The sequence below is a fragment of the Lithobates pipiens genome, unplaced genomic scaffold (genome assembly GCF_037356315.1).
Source record: "Lithobates pipiens isolate NorthernLeopardFrog02 unplaced genomic scaffold, aLitPip1_a1.2 Scaffold_10, whole genome shotgun sequence".
Classification (NCBI taxonomy): domain Eukaryota; kingdom Metazoa; phylum Chordata; class Amphibia; order Anura; family Ranidae; genus Lithobates; species Lithobates pipiens.
The window spans coordinates 14,600,089-14,612,086 of NW_027507686.1; positions in this window are offsets into that span (position 1 = coordinate 14,600,089).

The following is an 11,998-nucleotide window of genomic DNA, read 5'->3' on the forward strand; positions in this document are numbered from 1 at the left end:
GAGGTTAAAGCGGAACTAATACTTCCCATCCTTTTTAAGCAAGGAAGCTGCCATCTTGGCCTCTGTTTGATCTTAAGCTGCCATGGTGCTGCACATGTGATCAGTTATGACTCCAGCCATTTGATGGTTAAGAGTACAAGCAATGCGACGGTTACGTTCCCAGCACGTGTTGGGCATGTAACTGTTTTTTGAAACTGTTAAAGCAGAAGTTTACCCGTAACAACTTGATAAAAATGATCTTTATCAAGGAAGATCCATTCCACATTAATAATTATGCTACCAACATTAGTGTGTGCTGAAAATTGCCTCCAGCATTGCTCCTGTTTCTTCCATTTTACTGAATTCCAGAGCCCCTGAACATCAGTAAATCATAAATTGGAACTAAACCCATCAATTTAAAGTTTTTAAATAAAAAAACGTTACATTTCTGGAATAGCGGGATTGCTAGCTGTCACGTGTGCTTGTGTTCTCAACCAAACCGTCAAGCCATCAAATGGCTGGTCTTATAATTGATCACATGTGCAGCATCATGGCAGTTGAAGATCAACAGAGGCCAAAATGGCAGCTTCCTTGGCTAAAAATGATAGGAGGGATTACTTCCACTATAAGGGCTTTCAAGCAAAATTAGTAGACTCAGTGACAGCAAGATCAAATGCTCTGAAGAACAATTTTTTTCGAATGTCCGTGTGAACATTTGAGCAAACTTCTACTGGTGTATGGCCAGCTTTACCATACATTGTTCTGCATTGTGGGGCTGTGTGGTGGTGGCCATTTTGGCAAAGGCAGTGCTTTGCTTTCTCATGTTAGAACTACCTCCCTGATGATGGGTGAGGTAGTGATGAAGAGGCAGCAGGAGAGGCGGAGAAAGGACAGATCTACAGAACTAGTGAAGCAGGGAGATCCTTGTATTGCAGCTCCTCAGGTACAGCTTCCTCTCCAGAAAGGAGAACAGAAGACCAGTACAGTAGTGACATCACCAAACCTCACCCCAAACCTGGCGAGACTAGCAGTCAGAGGCAGCAGTGCCTTAGATGACCTCACGCTGCGGAGGCTGTAGGCACAAGTGCATTGCTATCTTTTTAGGAGGAATTTCGAACACAAAATAGATCTTTCAGGGTAATGCTTTAAGCACAATTCACATTTCTATATGTTCCCTATTACATAGCAAACCTTCACGCTTTGAGTTTAGGTCCACTTTACCCCAACGTGAAATGTATTCTGTCACATGTCTGTTTTGCTAATTACAATGTTCCGACTCCAAAAAATCTGTGCCAAAATCAGGCAACCTTCAGAAATCCATAGAAACTGGAACTCGTCTCTTTGTCCCGACTCCAGACTGATGGAGGTTGAGGAGATTTCGGTGGCTATGGGTTTCTGCACTTTGATGCTCTGCACACTGCTTTGTGCAACATCCCTGATCGTGTTTAAGCACTTGAAGTTTGGAAAATTACATTCTGTGCCAAATATTTTTAGATTCCGTGTCACTGTGCACCGTGAATGGTGAAGTATTATGCTAAATGTTATTTCATTTGGATGAAGATTCGTTTATCATAGAACTGAAAATGTCTCCACCTTTGTCGCTGGAGAAGGTACTTTTTCTCTTTCGAAGAGGTATACATGGGCTTCAGGAGGGGGCGCTATCAAGCGAACCGCAACCACACATGCTCCTTGAAGCATACACTTCATTGTGCCATAGTCTTAAAATAGTCTTAAATATTAAAATGGTCTGCAGCGATCAGGCCACCCTAGGCTTGGCAGGCCGGGTGACTAAACTGCGCTCTCTTGGAGCTTTCCCTACCGGGATTGCACTGGCAAAGCTGGCAGGACTGAGCGCCTTGTATGCCAAGCCCTAAAGCATAATTATTTATATATATATATATATATATATATATATATCAATATCACAAACTTTTTTTTTTCTTTAAGTAACAAACACGGTATACTTACCTGCACTGTGAAATGGTTTTGCACAGAGCAGCCTCGATCTTCCTCTTCTAGGGTTCCCCACCGGCGCTCCCCACTCCTCCACTTCCCTGTGTGCCACCATAGGAAGCCGCTGCCTATGGTGCCACACTTGCAGGCTCGATCCCGAGGGCAGTGTGTCTCTATTGAAACACACAGTGTGGCTCAGCCCCACCCCCCCTGCTCCATCATCACTGGATTTGATTGACAGCAGCAGGAGAAAATGGCTTCCCCCTGCTCTCATTGAGTCCAGTGAAGAGAAGAGCAGTGCCGCTGTTCTCGTGCACAGCTCTAGATCGAGATCGGGCTCGGGTAAATATTTAGGGGAGCTGGTGGGAGGGGGGAATGCAAAGGTTTTCATATGAAAGGTTTTTTAATCTTAGGGTTGGAGGACACAGGTGGATTGTGTGAACCAGAGGGTTGTGCAGCTACCGTCAAGAGATTGGAAACTGGCACACAAAGCTTTTAGGACAGGCCAGCATTAAAGTGATTGTAAAGGCTTGTTTTTTTTTTTTTTTTTATATAACAAACACGTTATACTTACCTCCTCTATGCAGTTGGATTTGCACAAAGCAGCCCCAATCCTCCTCTTCTTGGGTCCCTCTTCTGCTCTCCCGGCCCCTCTTTCTAGTGTGTGCCCCCTCAGCCAGCAGCTTGCTACAGGGGACACCCGAGCCGAGTCAGAGCTCCGTGTATTCACTCAGACATGGAGGCCCGACTCAGGCCCCCTCTCTCTCCTTATTGGCTGACTAATTTTGATTGACAGCCGCGGGAGCCAATGGCACCGCTGCTGTGTCTCAGCCAATCAGGAGGAGTGTCTGGAACAGCTAAGACACTCGTGGACAACGCTGCAGAGAGAAGGGGCTCTCAAGTAAGTGATTAGGGAGTGCTGGAGAGGCTGCTACACGCAGGTTTTTTTATCGTAATGTACAATCATTAAGATAAAAAAAACTTCTAACTTTACAACTCCTTTAACCCCCTCCTGCTCCCATCACGCCTCATGTTTTTTTTCTGGCGTCCCAATGAGTAATGACATCTCACTTCTGAGAGAAGCAAACCTATTTTTTTTTTCTTGTATTTTAGGGAGGGTCAGATTTTGGCCTTGGCCATGTAATGGGCACCAGAGGAAGTGGTGTCTCCCTGCTGGCTGTTCAGTGTGGCATGGGTTGTGTACATCACAAACGTGGCTCAACGCAATCACAAAACAGTTCACATAGCTATATATTGTGCTGTTTGGATGGAGTTCAGCTCTAAAGAAACTTGTCAAGATGGCCATTTACCTGTCACATAAAGCTGGTGTCTGCCATTGCTGACTGCTGGGAGAGGTGCCAGTTGCAAGGCAGAGCACTTCTCTGCAGTATCACGTCATGTGACACCCTATCCTTAGAACTGGCACTTATTCTGGGAGTCAAGCAGTGGCATCCACCACTCCGGATGACAGGCTTGGTTGTGCCAGGCAACAGCCATTCTGACAGGTTCACTTTGATATAAAAACGTGCTTTCGTTCTCTATGTAAGGTTTAGAAAATATATCACAGCGAGCCATTACGAACGATTGTCTACAGGGGGAAAAAATGGTATGCAATCTGATGTCTTGATTTCTAGCTCAACAAGAATAGCCCATAGTGGCACAAAGAGGCCTAACCAGCTGTACATGCTTACCTTCCCTTTGATTCTGTAATTTTGTGTTCAGCCACTTAATGCAAAGAAAAATACAGTGTTTTGATTACAAAGGAACAAATGAGTTACTTCCCTTCCCTGTCACGTGATTGGTTGAATTCTGCCCATAGTCCCAAACACACTATAGGCTTTTCCTCCAAACAACATGAGAACAGAGTCAACCTAGAGGGGGAATTCTTCTTCGTCCATCCAAAAAAGAAGAGAAGGGTGTTAATACGATGAGCAGCAAAACAGTCAATGGACCGCATCATTTAGATTTGGACAGATAATCGGAAGCAGAATGTAGCGTAAGCCACATCCAGTCTTGTGCAACTTTTACCCACCAACAAATATATGCTCCAGGCCTTGAGGAGACCGAGAGAATCAGTAATCAATTACAATTGTAGAGATAAAGTGAACTGTTAGACATTAGGTGCTCCCCAGCTACTCCAGCCAGTGATTGGCTTCCTTAGGTGAGGTAAAAAGTTGGGTCTTGCCTGTGTGCGCCACTTTGAGCCTTGCAGGATATAACATACTGTATGGCAGACTGCGTTCACTGAGGCGCAATTTCACACTTTAAAGTGCTGCCTGTTGTTTCTGTGTCGCAGCAGAGAAATCCTGAAAGATGATGGTTTGGTTGTTATAAAGCAAACCAGGCATGTTGCAGGATGGTTTCTTTATCTCTGAAATATAGGAACCATGCTAGTAAGGGTCTAGGAAATCTCCCCGGTGGAGGTGCCCGCAGCGGGACCCGGTGAGCGCATTCGATGGCAAATAGATTGGAGAAACTTTCCTCCCCAAGGGTTTGTTTTAGCCAGGTGAGCAGAAGTTCTTCAGGGCATTTACCCTCTGAGCCCTCAGGGAAACCCAGGAACTTCAGGTTGTTTCTGCGGAGCCTGTCCTCAATATCCTTTAGTTTGGCCTCCTGAGACTTGTAGTCCACCGCCACCTCTCTCACAGTTATCATAAGGGGGTTAAGGTCATCATCCACTGCACTAATGCATTAATTGCACTAATTGCATTTGTCACTCTATGCTTAACTTTATGCACATCATCTTTAAGGATTGCAAAGTCCACCTGGAGAGAGACGCATGGCAGGGTTTAATGGTGTCCAGGATTTGTGACAGGGACGGCTCTCCTGCTTTAATGCCTGATGTTCCTGGAGTGGAGTCCGCATATGGAGAGGCTATTGGGATAGCCAGAGGATCCGTGGCATCCATCCATTCTGTGTCCCCCTCAGCCCGCGGCTGTCTAGCATCAGCAGGAGAGCACGGTAGGCCCTGTGTGTCCCGGGCGCCATTTTGGCCTTCCTTGTGGGCCAAGCGGGAGAGCCATTCAGCAGGTGTCTGGAGTGGGTTGGGTCCATATTTTACCATGGTCTGGTGCCTGGGATGTTCGGACAGCTGTCCGGCCAGTGTAGAGCTGAAAAACAGGGTTTTTGGCTGTTCAGGATGACGTAATATCTCGGCGCGGTCTGGAGCTCCGGAAAGAAGCTGCTCATATACAGGAAGTCAGGCACGCCACCTGTCACGTGACTGGTGATTGGTTGCTCAGGCCCCCAGCACTGTCACATAGTGCTGTGTAAGCTGCAGGTCACAACCAAGGCCCCATGCACACATTACATTTTTTTTACCTTCCCGGGACGCCTATGCTCCAGAGGAGGAAGGAGCAGTGTGCCACATTTTGCAAATGTTTAGATGCGTCAAGTGCTTTTGTGTTCATTCATTCCATTGGCCAGAATATTCATTTACTCTGGCCATTGGAATGATTGGACACCCAAGCGCTTGACGTGCATAGTGTTAAGGTATTGAATGATGGGATATGATCTAGAGATCTCTAGATCTAGATCTCTAGATCTATGATCTCTTCATTCATTCCATTGGCCAGAATATTAATTTACTCTGGCTATTGGAATTATTGGACACCCAAGCGCTTGACGTGCATAGCGCTAAGGTATTGAATGATGGGATATGATCTAGAGGAAGTGATGGAATCATTGGAATAAATGAATGCCCAAGTGCTTGACGTGCCTAGCACTAAAGTGGGTCTAGGTAATTGGCTGTATAGGTATCCAGCGCTGTCATATGGGGCAGGAAGACTCATTGTGTAAGCTTAAAGCCACGACTAAGGCCCCATGCACACAGGACTTTTATTTTTCCTCCCCTGATGAAAAAGCAGAGTGAAAAGTGCGCCCAAAGCCGCATTTTGGAAACTCATTTTGGCATATTTAGGTGTCAAGCACTTGGGTTTTCATTCTATTGCACAGAATGGAATAAATGGCTATTGGAATGAATAAGCACCCAAGCACTTGAAAACGCCTAGCATTGAGGCAGTGCATGATGGGATATGATCTAGAACAGGGGTGTTGAACTCAGTTTTATCACAGACCTCAAAAGCTTGTGTCTGGTATACATTACCTAAACATTGGAGGATTCAGGAGTGCGTTATGTACAGAGCTCAGGATTATGCTATGTACAGAGTGCAGAGCTCAGGATTATGCTATGTACAGAGCTCAGGATTATGCTATGTACAGAGTGCAGAGCTCAGGATTATGCTACGTAAAGATTGCAGAGCTCAGGATTATGCTACGTGCAGAGTTCAGGACTATGCTGTGTGCAGAAATCAGGATTATGCTATGTACAGATTTCCGAGCTCAGGATTATGCTACGTACAGAGCTCAGGATTATGCTATGTACAGAGTGCAGAGCTCAGGATTATGCTATGTACAGAGTGCAGAGCTCAGGATTATGCTATGTACAGAGTGCAGAGCTCAGGATTCTGCTATGTACAGAGTGCAGAGCTCAGGATTCTGCTACGTACATAGTGCAGGGTTCAGGAGTGTGTTATGCACAGAGTGAAGAGCTCAGGATTATGCAATGGGCAAAGTTCACTAGTGCGCCGTGTACAGATTGCAAAGTTCAGGAGTGCGTTGCATACAGAACTCAGGGGTGTGCTGTGTACAGATTGCAGGGTTTAGGGGTGTGCTAGGGTATGCAATCTAAATTCTCCTCCCCGAAGCTTCCACACATCTCCCTCTCTCTATCTAGCACCTCCCTGTGTAGATGGCTCGGCCTCACCTTGCAGGGAGTGGAGGGTGAGAGCTGGAGGTGGCGGAATGGAGTTCTTCCACCTTGCGGCTGCAAAACTGGGTACAAGGGCTACATGATGTCCAGTAGGCCTTGCATTTGAAATATGTGATCTCTAGAGCAATGTTTCTCAACACCAGTCCTCAAGTACCCCCCAACAGGTCATGTTTTCAGGCTTTCCATTATTTTGCACAGGTGATGTGATCAGTTTCACTCCTTTAGTAACTACCACAGCCTTTTCATCTGAGGGAAATCCTGAAAACATGACCTGCTGGGGGTACTTGAGGACTTGAGTTGAGAAACATTGATCTAGAGGAAGTGATGGAATCAGAAAGCATTTTTTTTTTTTTATTTCAAAGAAAAGTGAAAATTCAAAGACGAGGTTAGTGAGAGATCAGCAAATTGGGTTGGCTGGGGCAGAAAGGACATTAGAAAAGGCTTCCATGAAATTCTACCTGAAAAAGGTGAACTTGGCCTTAAGAGCATCTAACCAGATTGGAGGGAAGATGAAGTATGCAGCTGGTTGGGCCGCCATGAAAGTGCACCTTACATTACCCTGCAAAGCACAGGAAACATTCCGCCAACTCTTGTTTTTTCTTCAGATCAGTGTTACTTAGTCCATACCGTATACATTTCAAATCGAAAAAAAATTGATCAAATAATTTTATGTATATAATATTTGTATTTTTATGTACATCGGTCTCACTGCATTTATAAAGTGGTTTTAGTTGTCTATTTATTTGGCTATGTTTTTGAACCTTACCACTTTTTGCACAATTTTCTAAGTGTTTTATTGAAAGCCATAAAGCATTGTCCAATGTCATCTACTACATGACCCCGGTGGAGGCTCTTCGTATCTGAACAATTATCCTTCCCCGTTCTCTAGGTACTTGTCACACATTGTGCCTTATGGCTGGATGATGTCACAGGTTCTTGGCGACTGGATAGGCTACATTCTGAGAAACATGGCAACTTTTACAATAGGACTTTCACAGCTTCCTGTGAATAACATTGCACCGTGTTACTAATAACCGGACCTTTTATTTACTTTAGGCCTCATGCATATGGATGGTAAAAGGCTGAAAATATATAAGAATAAAATTCTGCCCAGGAACCTGTAGATGCCATGTTCAGCTTTTCATACAAGTGAACTGCTGTTGTGACGCGGCTACTTCTGTGTTATCAGTGTTCACCCACGCATGCGCGTATGACATTTCCTAAAAGCAAAACTTCCATGTTAGGGAATACATCGTACACTCATGTTTGGGTAAACTTCAATGCACAGAAGTATCAGAATTTATATGAGTATGATAAGCAGCACACACCAATAACTCTAAGGCCGCGTACACACGGGCGGATTGTCTGCCCAACTTAGTCCGCTGAACCGTGTTTCAGCGGACAATCCGCTCGTGTGTGGGCTTCAGCGGACTTTTTCAGCGGACAGTCTGACGGACTTTGTCTTTCGGAATTTCCGTAATTTTGTCCGTCCAAACTTGGTTTTGTCCGTCCAAACTTGGTTTCAGCGGACAGTCCGCTCGTGTGTAGGCAAGTTGGACGGACTAAGTATGGCGCATGCTCAGAAAGGATTTACACGGCCGAAGGTTGCATTGCAGTGTATTGGACGTCGTTTTTCTAGTCCCGTCGTACGTGCTGTACACGTCATCGTGCACGTTTTCAGCGGACTGTCTGTTCATCGTGTGTGGTCAAGTCCGTTCATTCAAAAGTTGAACGGACTGTCTGTCGGATTGTCTGACGAACTTAGTTGGGCAGACAATCCGCCCGTGTGTACGCGGCCTAAGCCCTTGTACACATGGTAGGAAATTCAGACGGAAAATGTCCGATCGGACCGTGTTGTCGGATAATCCGACCGTGTGTGGGCTCCATCGGACTTTTTCCATCGGAATGTCCGACCAGCAAAGTTTGAGAGCTGGATATAAAATTTTCCGACAACATGATCCGATCGGACTTTGTCCGATCATGTGTAAAGCAGGCTCAGATCAAATTACGAGAGCAAAGCTATTGGCTACTAGCCTGAACGTAGTCCCGTCGTAACGAACAAAAGTCATCACGTTCTGAATGATCGGAAGTTCCGACAACTTTGTCCTACCGTGTGTATGCAACACCAGTTTCGGACAAAATCCGATGGATTTTGTTGTCGGAATGTCCGACTGTGTGTACAAGGGCTAATAGCTTAAGAGATGGATAGCAGCCACAGTTATGGCTTCTTGCCATAGGCCACAACCTCAACATGTTTCGCCCTGCCCCTGGTGCTTAATCATAGAGGTACCCAGAGGCAGGGCGAAACCCGTCGGCACCGCGGCCTATCGGAAAGAGATGGGGCTGAAGCCACTTTCCTTTTCTTAAGCTATTTGGTATGTGGCGTTTACCCAGGAGTTAGACTGCATTGGATTAGCACACAGGTCTGCACTCTATCTGCATCATCAGAGCCATATCGCCAGTGCTTGCAGCAGCACTCCAAAAAGCATTTACATGAGTGCGGTCGCTTACAGCTGTTCACTTGCATAGCTGGTTATACATGGCATCTGAAGCTTCCGGAGCGTGAGAAAGGGCCCATAACTTTACACCAAATATATTTTCAGTCTCTAAACTTTTTTGTGAATGAGGCCTTAAGGGGTCTCCATTAAGATGCTATCAAGACTAGGCTCTGATGACAGTAGCCACTCCTATACAGTATGCCAGTTTCAACCATATTGCTGACCTCCTTCAAAGGAACTAAATGCAGTAAAGGTTGGGGTATGGCTGCTACTATTAAAGCCTAACTATATATTTTTGCTTTGTAGTAGAGATCCCTTTAAAGTTAAGCTGTGAGGTGGTCAAACCAACAACACTGTCAAAATGCAGTGCCTATGTACCAGTGAGCTGTTGTATCCCTGACCTTCACTATACATAGGAACCCAGCTTATGGCCCACCTCAGTGCTAAGTTCTACCCACTGGAACCAAGTTCACTGTCACCAATAAGGAGAACTCAACTCTGAAAGCTGTGCCCAAAAAATGCCAGGCAGAGGGCAAGGGACTAGTCACCAATATTGCCTCTGTATTTCCGACTTCCACAATACATAGGGACCCAGCTTATGGCACACCATGGTGCTAAGCTCCAACGACATGAAACAAGTTCCACTCCCACCACTATGGGGAACTCGACTCTGCAAGCTGTGCCCAAAAAATACCAGGCAGAGGGCAAGGGACCAGTATTGCCCTTGGTCTCCCTGCAGCTGATTGTTTCCCCAATACTGATTTACCATGTTCTGCACTGTGTCTCTTTCTGGAAGCAATCATCTTGGTAGAGGCAGGACTTTGCCTTCTTATGTCAGAGCCTCCAGCAAGGATAACAATGAGCAGCACAGTAGCAACATCACCAAATCTCACTCAAAATCTTAGGGCACTAGCAATTGGAGGCAGCAGTGTCTTGTATCGTTCTCTTTTAAAGCCTCAAAACTGTATTTACAGTGAAGTATGGGATTGAGAGGCTGAGCCAGGTGCCGGTCCAAGCGTGTGGGCGGATTCTGAGCCTGGACCGGCTCTGTGATGTCAGCCGACAGCGGACTTTAGCCCCCTGTCTGCTGAAAATGGGTCACAGAGCTGCAGAATGAATGGCACTCCTGTAATCCACAGGAGAAATACAAACAAACAAGCTTTGGCTGTACTTCCCCTTTAAGCAAACGAGATGTGATGATGTTAATACTGTGCTGCTCACTGTTCTCCTTGCTGGAGGCTCTAGAAGCTAAGGAAGCTATACTCTGCCTCTACCAAGATGGCCGGCCTCCAGAAAGAGACATAATGCAGGATAAGGCACAGTTGGGGAGACAATGGACACCCACATGCTAGGAAATGCAATGCTGTTTTTTTTTTAGGAGGAAATCCAGACAAAGGGTACATTTATCAGAATATCAGACAATAGGAAATGATCTGAGTGCCTCTAGAACAGTGATGGCAAACCTTGGCACCCCAGATGTTTTGGAACTACATTTCCCATGATGCTCCACTACACCGCAGAGTGCCTGAGCATCATGGGAAATGTAGTTCCAAAACATCTGGGGTGCCAAGGTTCGCCATCACTGCTCTAGAATATCATGCACCTCATGCCGCTTAGCAAAGATCAGGAATATGGAGGATTGTGATTATTGCGGTGCTTGGAATAAATGGTACATAGAGCGTTGGATAGTAAAAAAATATATAATTTCTTTATTAGTTCAAATAAGGGGAAAGAAGGAGCAAAAAATTCTAATTAAAACCACTATAGAGCATATACATAATACATGTAATGGGCTGCTGGTATCCCAAGAAAGGAAGGTGGTCACAGATAGATGTTGAGTCCCAACATGTTTCGCCAATGATGACTTCTTCAGGGGATAATGTGGGACCACCACAAATAATCCAGCTCTAACATAGAAGGCAAAATATATATTGGGAAACCAGCAACCCATTACATGTATTATGTATATGCTCTATACTGGTTTTAATTTGAATTTTTTGCTCCTTCTCTCCCCTTTTTTGTACTAATCTAGAAATGATATATTTTTTATTATCCAACTCTCTATGTACCATTACAAGTACCGCAATAATTCCAATCCTCCATATTCACGATCTTATCAGAATATTGTTTAGGCAAAAAAAACATTTCCAAATATTCTCATTAACAGCAAATATTTTTGTGTTTAGTTCCAATTTTAACAACCCACTATCAGAGCTTTCAGTGGCCATTGAGGGTTCCATATGCCACTGTTGAATACCACAAATAGGCATTTAGCTGCAGCGTCTAAGAGCCTTTGCTCGCCTAGGAGGGCCCTATGGACTCTCCTGTTCTTCAAATTTATTGAGGAGTAAAAATATCTAAAGAGCCTTTACCATGACTGTTTGTTAGTTTGGTCACCTGACAGGTTCACTTTAATACAGGTATATTAAACTCAAATGAGTGTGAAATTCCATAGAATAACTGTGAGCAGCCACATTGGTTATACGGAAGGCCAAACTTATGTGCCAAAATCCTTTAACTTAATGTGCCAGTTATAACAGATTTAAGATAAAGAAACATGGAAATAAATACATTTTAAGGACATTTACCAATGCTGATGCATAGCAGGGCAATTCTAAACAGAGAGATAGATGATGAGTCAGAATTATTAAGAGTTCAGCTTCGTCCATATTAGGGTTAAGCTAAGGTTTGGCCCGAACCAATGGGAAACTGTCATTATAGTAGGCCGCAGCCCAATTTGCTGTGATCAAGGAATTCACCCCACATGTAACAAAAGGGCAGGCATGATGGTGACATC